The following is a 12,500-nucleotide window of genomic DNA, read 5'->3' as shown; positions in this document are numbered from 1 at the left end:
ACTTAACTTAAATTTAACTTAAAATTTAACTTAAAAATAAATACTTAATATATAGCACAAGCTTTAAACTTTTTAACGTAAAATAAATAATTAATATATAACAAAACTTATAAAACTTTTAACTTCAAATAAATACTTTACATATAACAAACATGATAAAACTTTTAGTTTAAAACTAAATACGTAATATATAACACAAGTTATAAACCTTTTAAATTGAAAATAAATAGTTAATATATAACACAAGTTTTAAAACTTTCAACTTAAAATAAATACTTAATATATAACAACAGTTATAAAACTTTCAACTTAAAATAAATACTTAATATATAACAACAGTTATAAAACTTTCAACTTAAAATAAATACTTAATATATAACACGAGTTATAAGACTTTTAAATTAAAACTAAATACTTAATATATAACACAAGTTATAAAACTTTTAAATTAAAACTAAATACTTAATATATAACACAAGTTATAAAACTTTTAAATTAAAAAAAATACTTAATATATAACACAAGTTATAAAACTTTCAACTTAAAATAAATACTTAATATATAACACAAGTTATAAAACTTTTAAATTAAAACTAAATACTTAATATATAACACAAGTTATAAACCTTTCAACTTAAAATAAATACTTAGTATATAACACGAGTTATAAAACTTTTAAATTAAAATAAATACTTAATATATAACACGAGTTATAAAACTTTTAAATTAAAGCTAAATACTTAATATATAACACAAGTTATAAACCTTTCAACTTAAAATAAATACTTAGTATATAACACGAGTTATAGAACTTTTAAATTAAAACAAATACTTAATATATAACACGAGTTATAAAACTTTTAAATTAAAGTTAAATACTTAATATATAACACAAGTTATAAAACTTTTAACTTAAAAATAAATACGTAATATATAACACAGGTTTTAAACATGTTAAATAAAAAATAAACGTGTGTTTTGACGAAACCGATACACTACACTTCCCCACACACAAGCATTCGTCAGTTGTATTTCTTTTGTGACTGAAAAAAAAAATCAACCGCCAAACGATGTGATTCTGCGCGAAAAAAAAAACATCTGCTCTGATAACCCCCGCGCGATTCCCATATTAGGGGTAAGAATACCGTCTTGTACCAAACTTTACTCTGGTTTGCCTTGACGGACGGCTGTTTAGGATCTGTGTCTGTATTGACGGTGTGTTCTTAACAACCCCATCCCAAAAAAAATCAGGATAATGATTCGTCATCTTCTGTCAGTTACTTATTTACTAAAGTTATATTCATAAAGATGCTTAGTGTGTATTGATCTTGCAATATTAATAAAGCAAGATCATTGATTAAACAACTTTTTATACATATTATATATATATATTCAAAAATGTATATATATATATGTATATATATATATATATATATATATATATATATATAAATGATGCGTTTAAATAAGTATATATAATATAAAAATATTGCGAAAATTATTAGTACATTAATATTGCAAGATAAAAATTGAATAAATTGCAATATTTATTAATTCAAAAAAAATCTTAGCCCAAGAGTTCAAAGTTTTTATAGGATTTCCTTTTTAAATTTCTAATAGATTAATAAATATTTTGATCATTATGTTTTATTTCTATCATCAATTTTCTTGTTTATATATATATATATATATATATATATATATATATATAGTGTTATCATCATCATCATCATCATCATTATTTTTTTTTTTTTTTTTTTTTTTACTATAATAATTATTAAATATCCACAGGTACTACTGTTTCAGCATTTCGGGAAACATCAGTGCAGGGTGTCACGATTAACGCCAGTCCAGAGATTCGAACCCCGCCAACAGAAGTCATGTCTGACTTCATTAGCAAGGAGTCGAACCATTATATATATATATATATATATATATATATATATATATATATATATATATATATATATATATATATATATATATATATATATATTATTGAATAGCACGGTGTTATTCTGTTTTACAATTTTTCTTTTTATCTTCTCCAATCTCTGAATAATTATTTTTGTGTTCTTCTCGAAATTTTATAAGTTGATCCATAATCGAGAGCGCTTTCGACAGAAGTACTTCTATCATCCTCAGACATATTGTTGAAATAAATGTAGAAATTGTTTTTTAAATTACATATATATACATATTTTCATAGTCACGTGGTAGCTTGTTACAAGTTAGGTGGGCGGACTTTTTTTATTATATTAAATATATTTCCATACATATGCATATAAACATACATATTCGAAATTTATCCCAAATATTTCTAAACGTTTCGGCTACACTCATAATGAATATTATTTATCTGAGGCTTCTTTGGGACCAACATTTAGTAACTTTTTTATGGCTAATCTAGAAAACACAGTATTTAATTTGATAGAGAAGCCTCCTATTTATGTTCGATATGTTGACGATATATTAATTCTTACCAATAACACAGAGGAAATAGAATATTTAAAGGGTATATTTCAGAATATTTCCTTTCTTAACTTCACATACGAACTAAGTACTAATAATAAAATCTAGTTTTTAGACGTTCTCATTTACTCTAGTAGCGATGAATTTATCACCTCCGTTTTTAAAAAAAAACCTACATCTGTTAATCCCTGTATTTTAAATTTTAAAAGCGAATGTCCATTCCGTTATAAAACGAATATAACAAGGAATCTTATACATCGTACAAAGCTGATTTCCTCAAACAAAATAAATATTCTTTAATGAATTAAAAATATAAAACAAGTGTTAGTAAATAATCAATTCCCAAACTCTCTTGTAGAAAAAGAAATAAAACTAGCCATTAGCAATTTGAATCAAATTAGTAATATCCAAGAAAATTATCAACCTGTTAATATATATCACCGTAACTGGTTACACAAGTACTCAAAAATCGATGAAAGTATTCTTAAAAATATAATCCGTAGATACGTGGCTCCCAATAATAATAAAAAAAATAAAATTTATTATATATTATAAAAAAATACAGACAACAAGCCTTGTAATGAAAAACATTTCGCAGGCAAGTGTCCTGTTAGAAAGGACCAATGTAGTTTACAAATTCAGCTGCGCAATAGCAGAGTGTATCTCCAATACTAGTAGCTACATTGGGTCAACAACTAACACATTGTCGCGAAGATTGACTCTCCACCTCCCTGACTCTAGCTCCATATCACAACATTTGAAGGGAAAAGTCTGCCATCATTCGGAATTTCGAAGAACTATGGTAGAAAATACAAGAGTATTGCAGAGTGAGAGAAATGTAAATAGGCTAAGAATACTCGAGGCGTTGTACATTAAAACAAAGAAGCCTCAGATAAATAATATTAATTATGAGTGCAGCCAAAACGTTTGGAAATATTTGGGATAAATTTCGAATATGTATGTGTGTGTATATGTATATAAATATATTTAATATATAAATAAAAAAAAAGTCCGCCCACCTAACTTGTAACAAGTTCCCACGTGACTATGAAAAAAATGTATATATATGTAATTTAAAAAAACAATTTCTACATTTATTTCTACAATATGCCTGAGGATGATAGAAGCACTTCTTTTGAAAGCGCTCTCGATTATGGATCCAACTTATACAATTTCGAGAAAAACACAAAAAGGACTATTCAGAGATTGGAGAAGATAAAAAGAAAAATTGTAAAATAGAATAACTCCGTGCTATTCAAAATGAGAAGATGATGCATAAATATACGCAATATGTATATATATATATATATATATATATATATATATATATATATATATATATATATATATGTGTGTGTGTGTGTGTGTGTGTGTGTGTGTGTGTGTGTGTGTGTGTGTGTATATATATATATATATATATATATATATATATAAGACTAAAACTTTCTGCTGTGGTTTCAAAGTCAAGAACAGCCGTGTTTGAATATCTGGTTAAGTGGCAGTTTTAGTCATTTAGAACTGCTTGAAAGCTTCACCGCTCACTCATTTTTCAACCAAATGTCAAACAATTATAACAATTTATAGATCACCTTCTGGGCTATATTGTGAAATGAAAATTTCAATTTTCGTACAGTAAAACAAAATTATAAATGAATTATTTGGTGTTCAAAATATTAAAAATATGTAAGGAGGAGAACGACGTTTTTTTTATGACTGATTCCATAGCAATCACGTCGCTTCAGCAACTACTGTTGCTACTAATTTTTGCTGCCGCGAAAAGAAAAGTAACAAGTTAAACAGAGAGAATGAAAGCATAAAACGGAGATGATTATTAGGGGGTATTTTATTGAAAGCAGACGAGTGCCGTAGATTGTCATTATATATGTGTATATGGGGGCAAAAATAAGACAGAAATTAAACAAAGAACAAGTGGACGCCTGGAAAAAATCATGGGAAAATCATCAAGAATTTTGTTAAAATTCAATTTATAACATTATATAATCAATTTTAATGCTGCAATGTTTTAAGTTAGAAAATTATTATATATTTATTGTAATATCTTGTCTTTTTCTTTTCCAATTTTAACAACGAGTCCTTTACTTTTCCATGTTTAAGCCTAACCATATTTTCATGCTCGCATTTTTGTATTGTAATACACAGACACACACACACACACTCATATATATATATATATATATATATATATATATATATATATATATATATTAAATAAAAGGTAATGAATAATAGTTACATATAACTTTATTATACAATCATCGTATACTGAATCATTTATGTGTAATTATATCTTAATATTTTAATTTTTATTTTACTTAATCCGTTACATGTCTTGCTTGCGTTTATTTATATTCTTTATATTTTGTGTAATGTTGTGTCTTCTCCTCTTCTGATGAGGGGCATTTAGCTTCGAAATGACATTGTCTTAAAAGATTTATCTCTCTTATTATCTTTCTTATTGATCTGATGATATCATAAAGTTAAGTTTTATTCATCATCTTTTACTTACTATATTTAATTGTTGCTCTTAACCGTGTTGAACTTTTTCTATCTTGATAAGTTGGCTTTGATAATATATTTTCTTTGTTAACTTCATTTAATATACATATATATATACATATATACATATATATATACATATATACATACACACACATATACATATATATATTACACACAAACACACACACACACACACACACATATATATATATATATATATTGTATTGAACTAAGGTTATGTAGTATATTGATTATAATGGACTACTTTAATCTTTTGTTTTATAGTTAGTTTTATTACCTTTAACTGTTAAAATAACACAGGAACAAGAGGCGAAAGAGATAAACAAAAAATACTCAAGAGCGATATAAACTCTATAAAATAAGATCGAGGTCGTGTGATATAGACTGAAATAGTATATAAAAATTTGAAGCCATTAAAGTTATAAAATAGAATAAAAAATATTTTAAAATCTCTCTTGGACTGATATCCGACTTATCTTATTAACCTTAGAAAAATAAGTAGAAGAGTTTTCTTTACATCAGTATACGATGATTGTATAATAACGCAGAATAAAATACAACTCTCTCTCTCTCTCTCTCTCTCTCTCTCTCTCTCTCTCTCTCTCTCTCTCTCTCTCTCTCTCTCGCTTTCTCTTTCTGCCTTGCTTTGCAATATCATTGGACGTGCTCCTACAAGTTGGACATCTAAGCGCCGTTTTCATAAAAATGATGTTCTTTACATATTTCTTCTAGTAGAAGTCACATAAACTTCCAGAACTGATCGGCAAGTTTTGAGTAATATTTACTTATGCATTATGTACGAATATTCTCTATGTTTGACCCCTTGAACATGTGTCTGTATTGATTGTATTGGGATTGTAATGTATTTCCTTTAGTATTAATGTATGTTGCTCTTTTGTTTATGTATTACTAGCAAAGCCTGTGTACTGCCGTTGGAAAACTGTCAAGCTCAAGAAAATTATTATTATTATTATTATTATTATTATTATTATTATTATTATTATTATTATTATTATTATTATTATTATTATTATTATAGATACAACACTGAACAATGCAAGAAAAACGGGACATTTGAAAACAACGAAAGCCAATTCTACCAAAATGTGAACGGAGGAAAAACAAAAACAAAATGAGCAAACCCGACAAAAACAAAACTCTACTGGATTAAGATATGGGAAGAACGACAGGATAACAATAGAAATTTCGAATGGCTGAAAGACATGAAAGGAGAGTTACAACAAATAGAAGAAGGAACAGTGAATGAAATCAGGAAAAATGGCAAACTGGAGAACACCAGGGCACGACGGGATACATGCATACTGGTTCAAAACATTCACAAAATTACACGTAAGACTAGCTCAAAACGTGAGAAGATGTATACAGGAAACAAACGTGCCAGATTGGATGACAAAATGTACAACTACACTGATACATAAGGATACAGAGAAAGAAACCACATACAACAACTATAACCCTATCACGTGATTACCCACGATGTGGACAATACTAATAGCACAATTGAGGGAACAAATCTACCACTCCATGAATAATTATGGATTTTCCCCCGATAAACAGAAAGGATGTCAGAGAGGAAAAAGAGGAACACATTATCTGCTAAACATAGATCAAAAGATCCTAAAGGAGGTAAAAAGAAGGCGAAAGAATTTAGCCATGGCATGGATCGACTACAAAAAAGCATACGACAGGATCCCCCAATCATGGATAAAAGAATGTTTAAAATATATATAAAACACCGAGCATGATAATCAACGTGATTGAAAATGCAATGAAACATGGATACTGGAATTGACAGTTGATGGACAACACATAACAGAAATTAACATACAAAAGGCATCTTCCAAGGAGATTCACTATCACTGTTGCTGTTCATCATAACTATGATGCCCCTGAACAATATACTGAGAAGGTGCCAAGCGGGATACAAGTTCTCTAATATAGAGGAAAAAGTGAATCACCTGATCTACATGGACGATCTGAAACTTTTTGCAACGACCAAAAAGGAACTAGATACACGAATAAACACTAACAAGATCTTCAGCCAGGATATCCAAATGGAAAAATACGCACTACTTCTTATAAAAAAACGAAAACTAGAAACGACAGAAGGTATGGAACTACCCAACCAAACGTTGATGAGCGAATTAGTGGAACAAATCGCCTACAAATACGTGGGAGTTTTGAAAGCAGACACTATCAAAGCAACAGAAATGAAAGAAAAAATTGGAAAGGAATGACGTCACTTCCTTTGAAGTTGCACACGCTCAACCGTTGAGGAACGGTATTACTCAACTCACTTTACCTGTAATACATGTTTCTTTCCTAAAAAGCACAGAGATTGAGATCATACAGATCCAAATTGAAACAGTGCAAACAAAACACTGCCATTGAAAATAGCGACGGTTATTTTTATCAAAACATAAACAAAGGAACAACAAAATCAACAACACTTGAAAGAAACAAAACTCTAATGTAACAAGCGAGAAGGCCATAACAGAAATGCCAAAATGGCTGAAAAACATGAAAAAAGGGTTTCGATAAACTGAAGAAGGGTCACAAAAAATTAAAGAGGAAAAATTCAAGAACACTCCAAGCTGGACACCGGGAGTTCAAGATGGAATACACGTATACTGGTTCAAAAATGCACGATACAACAGAAAATACTAACTAAAAACCTGAAACGTTGTATCCACGAAAGAGACGTGCTCAAATATATGACAAAGGGGAGAATCACATCAATACAAAAAAAAGAACTACCCAAACAACTACAGGCCCATAACTTGCTTAAGAATCATGTGGAAAATTCTAGCAGTACAAGAGACAGAACAAATTTATCACTCCTCTAATAATCGTGGAGTACTTTCCGAGAAAAAGGAAGGAAAAGAGAGATGCATGGTTTGCTATGCATAGATTAACGATCCTGAAGGACGTGCAAAGTAGAAAAAGAAAATAGTCATGGCACGAACCGACTACAAGACAGCTTACGACAGAATCAAAAAAAAAGCATGGGTAATAGATGGCTTGAGGATGTTCACGATACCAGATAAGATCGTCAATTTAATTTTTAAAATGCAAACAATGATAACATGGAAACTTTTACTGGCAGCTGCAGGATAATAGCTATTTGAGATGAAGAATTCAAGGAGATTCACTATCACCGTCACTTTTGAGGATAGTCATGACCCCTCTTAATTAAGGAAATTTCAGACTGGATTACAATTTACTAATACAAAAGAAATAATAAACCATCCCATGAGTATCGACAACCTTAAACTATTTGCGAGAAACACAAGCATAATCTTCAACTTTTTTTTATTATCACACATAAATAGAAAATAATGTATGTTATTGATAATGCGGATAAGGCAAAAATGTTTATACTAAATTTAAGAGATTTATGGTCACAACCCTTAATATTTTTAATAAACCAACGGGCCGTAAAATACGCTTAAATGTATGTTAATTCATACTAATTTCTTATTTATTATTACAGAGCCAATTCTCTATCGAATATTAATATATAGTGGTGATTTCCAAAGTTAAATAAGATGAGTTGGATGCCATCAGCAAGAATCGAAACCAAACGTTTAATTTAATTTTATTATATTGAGCTGACTTTGAAAACTTACTTTTTCTGATTGGAACAATTTTACTAGAATTAAATCTGTAACCAGACGGGATAAATTTATTGTAGAACTAGCGGGGGTAGGAAACGCCTAATCTTTCTGGGTTGTAAAATACGCTTAAATATATTTTAATTTACGCAGATTTTCGTATTGATTATTACATAATCAATTCTCTATTGAATATTATATTGTACCTAATATATAGTACTGATTTCAAAAGTTAAAAAATAAAAATGACTAATGTGCCATCAGCTTGGATCGAAATCAAAACAGCGCTCCTACCAATGTGACTATCGAGAGATAATGTAATATTAAACGACTTGAAGAAATAAATTGAATTTGCGCATGCGCAGAAAGAAGTAAAAATATATTGGCAAGTTGAAATGAACAATTTGCATTTCATATAAACATCTATATGCGTTAATAAACGAAAAAACGCATCAAGTGCGCTTGAAAGACAAATCACAACGTAATATTAGGAAAATATACGAATATTTTACTTGTTTGAAATTTATAATATAATCATATTTCGGATCCAAACACCATCCTCAGTATGGTGTTTTCTTTTTTTCTTCTTCTTTCTTGCCATGTTATACAGTTGGAGAAAGATAAGTCTGTTTGTAAAGAGCCGTGCGTTGTATCTCAGCGGTTGTATTTTGAAATGTTGGCCAATCTCAGCGGTTGTATTTTGAAATGTTGTTATTTTCGCGTTGTCTACTCACTGTTCCAACTATTATACAGGTAGAGGATTGCGTCAGGAGTGAGATATTTTATGAAGCAACAGATTTGATATAAGTGTAACAGAGCCGCTATAACTTGTAGCAGCAACAGCCGCATGACACAATTGCAAATGACCAAGCAAGTGTGGGAAGATACGTAACATCGGAGGAAGTGAAGAAAAAAGAGGAAGAGAAAAAATGAACTACGTAGAAAAATGCGAATCTGGTGAGATGGACGTGTAGCCACGTGGTAGCGGCGAGAGACTTTTAAGCCTTGTCGAGACGGCAGGGTTTTGTAAACCACATGGCAGACGAGATAAACTAAAAACTTTTTTAAAACGAGGCAATGTGTTATTTTAGAAGGACCATGAATAAATAACACATGTTATTTCAACTGGAAAAGCAGAGTTGAATTCTATTTTTTGTTTGTTTTTTTTTTCTTATGCGACTGTCTCAAGACACAACGTGTGAATCCGAGTGTTAAAATGCTAGGATACCGTTGAAGAAGAATAACGACTATGTTATATAAGAATCCAATTGCAATTCATTATTGTCGATTAAGAAAAAGAATATCATTGTCACACTTCGATGTTAGTAAAAATATTAGACCAGATTATCTGCATAAAAATATTGACGTTCCAGTCAACCGATGAGTAGTTTTATCGAGGTTGTATTTGTGATATTTTAAACGTTTCCCACCCCACCCTCGCCCAAGTGTTAGAATATAAAAAGAAATACGAAAAGGTATACACAAAGACAGGGAATAAGTTTGAAATAATAACCATCTTCCGTTCTTGTTAGCTTCTTACATCAAATGGATTCATGCCTTGTGTGGCGCAATTTCTATACCGGAAATTGTTCATCACCAGACATAAAGTAGAGCTAAGCTTAGGTTGTTGCTCAACTTGTGGCAGATGGCGAGAACAAAAGAACCAGATATAATTTTAAACTTAGTTTTAAAAGTGACTGGGTTTTACGACATTGAGGACAGTTTGCGACGGTCGATAACATTTACAGTTGAGGACAGTGTCCGGTTGATGACAGTTGCGAGTCGGACACTATCATGGCTTGGACTAAGCTCCAAGAGATTTATATGAGCTGACATCAGCTTCGATAAAACGTAGATGTGGACCTTAGCGTGTAGAGTGTCGATGGTATTACCCCCACCCCTGGAGTGCAACTAATATTTACAGAAAGTAGTGGAATTTGTGTTTTTCTTTCTTTTATTTTTTATATTTGTAAACCCGTGTTTTTGATTTTGATACAAAAAAGATTATACGGAAAATCGAAAAATTAAAAAAAAAAAAAACAGTCATAAAGCAAAGTGTCTCTGCTGCATTTAATAATTTTTGTGTGAATGAAAAAATGCTACCTAAATATACCAACTTCTAATATATATATATATATATATATATATATATATATATATATAATTATTTCCACTCCCAGACATCATCGCAGCCAACAAGCGCCACGAAAGCCAAAAAGCCGGAAGTTCAAGACTCGAGTTTCGCCCTCATATGGGCTCATCAGTAAAACCCATCCGAACTCAGGATTCGAAACCCAAGCCTCTTGCATGCGAAGCAAGCACTCAACCAACTGAGCAATAAAAGACAACATGTAAGTGACTGGTTTTCTTGAATATTAAGAATCTAAGTGTAAGCATTTTTTATTCATGACATTTTAATGGAGGTTTCACATTATATGCATGCTCTTTCGTTCGGGCATTTTTCCATTCTCTGCGTCAACAATTTTAGTCGTTTGTCCATAGTCATAATTTATTTTAGCATACATTATTAAACATCTTTAACATCCTTAGACTGACTGTGGAAATGTAATTTCATTCAATGTAAAATAAAATGTTATAAATCTATCTCTCACTTACTCACTCACTCACTCTCTCTCTCTTTCTCTCTCTCACACACACACATACACACACACTGATATATATAGCTCTATTTATCAATTCAATAGAGAAATGAGATCAAGTGGGTGTTACAAACCCTCTTTATAAGTAGGTATTTCAAAGCCGAATGCTTCTCACCAGAAGAGGTGAGATAGAGCTAGGTTACATACGATGCAATGCTATATCTATATCTGGAAGGAAAACACAATATATATATATATATATGTGTGTGTGTGTGTGTGTGTGTGTGTGTGTGTGTGTGTGTGTGTGTGTGTGTGTGTGTGTGTGTGTGTTGATTATGTTTTTGTAACGCTTCATCAACACAAAAATTCTATAAATCCCCGCCTTCCCGTTTTTGTTCGGTTATACCACTACACCCTCGACACCTATATGAGTTTTTCGTTAATTTCTTCTGGAAATTCAAACCGTGATGGAATGTATGCATCCATGCGCAGATGTTTGATTCTGATAAGGCATATACTGATAAGACACATACTCGGAATGGATTGCACACGAGGTCATTATCACCATAAAAGAGAAATGTACGAATCTACTGGAAATGTATACACGTATGGTATGTCGTATGTATGTGGTACAGTAATGTCATAGTAAGCAATCCCCCAGCTATGTGAACGTTGTTAGTATCTGTAATAGAAAATGCCTCATGAAATAGCTGGAACTTGTAATTCAACTGATCTGTTATTTTTGCATGTGCGCAAATATGCATTTAAAGGCATTTAATTTTTAACGTTTCCTTATCTATCCGTCGGCAATTCAAACGTTAACAACTAAGGCTGAAGTCCGAAATATTTTGGTTTCAATTCATGCTGTAACGTTTGAAATCATCACTCTATATTAGGTACAATATGATAATCATTAGAGAATTGGCTCTTTAATAAGAAATACGAAATCTGTATTAATTAATATGCCATATTTAGGCGTATTTTACAACTGGGCAACGCCGGGTGGCCTGCTAGTATATATATATATATATATATATATATATATATATATATATATATATATATATATACTATTATTTAAAAATCATTTTATGTGTGTGAGTTCCTTCCTTATAAGTTCCGAAACGACTAAGCCTATTTTTTGCAAATTTCACGCAAAGGTAATTTATATATCTGGCAGTGCTCTTGTATAAATATATATATGTAGATATATGTATATGTATATATATATATATGTATATATGTATGTATA

The 12,500-nt window shown here is 30.4% G+C and overlaps 2 protein-coding genes across 3 annotated transcripts in view; one reads left to right on the top strand and one right to left on the bottom strand.

Moving 5' to 3' along the window:
- The window catches only part of LOC145283567 (equilibrative nucleoside transporter 1-like), a 190,972-nt gene that overhangs the window by 138,358 nt on the left and 40,114 nt on the right, over positions 1-12,500 (bottom strand). The window lies entirely within an intron of this gene.
- The window catches only part of LOC145283568 (uncharacterized), a 138,801-nt gene continuing 137,134 nt past the window's right edge, over positions 10,834-12,500 (top strand). Inside the window, exon 1 of the mRNA XM_080132477.1 lies at positions 10,834-10,999. The gene's annotated coding sequence lies outside the window, so the exon portion shown is untranslated. The remainder of the gene's footprint in view (positions 11,000-12,500) is intronic.

This window comes from Euprymna scolopes, chromosome 8 (genome assembly GCF_053919585.1).
Source record: "Euprymna scolopes isolate OS-2025 chromosome 8, ASM5391958v1, whole genome shotgun sequence".
Classification (NCBI taxonomy): domain Eukaryota; kingdom Metazoa; phylum Mollusca; class Cephalopoda; order Sepiida; family Sepiolidae; genus Euprymna; species Euprymna scolopes.
Note: the sequence above shows the minus strand (reverse complement) of the source record. Positions and strands in the feature narration are given on the sequence as shown.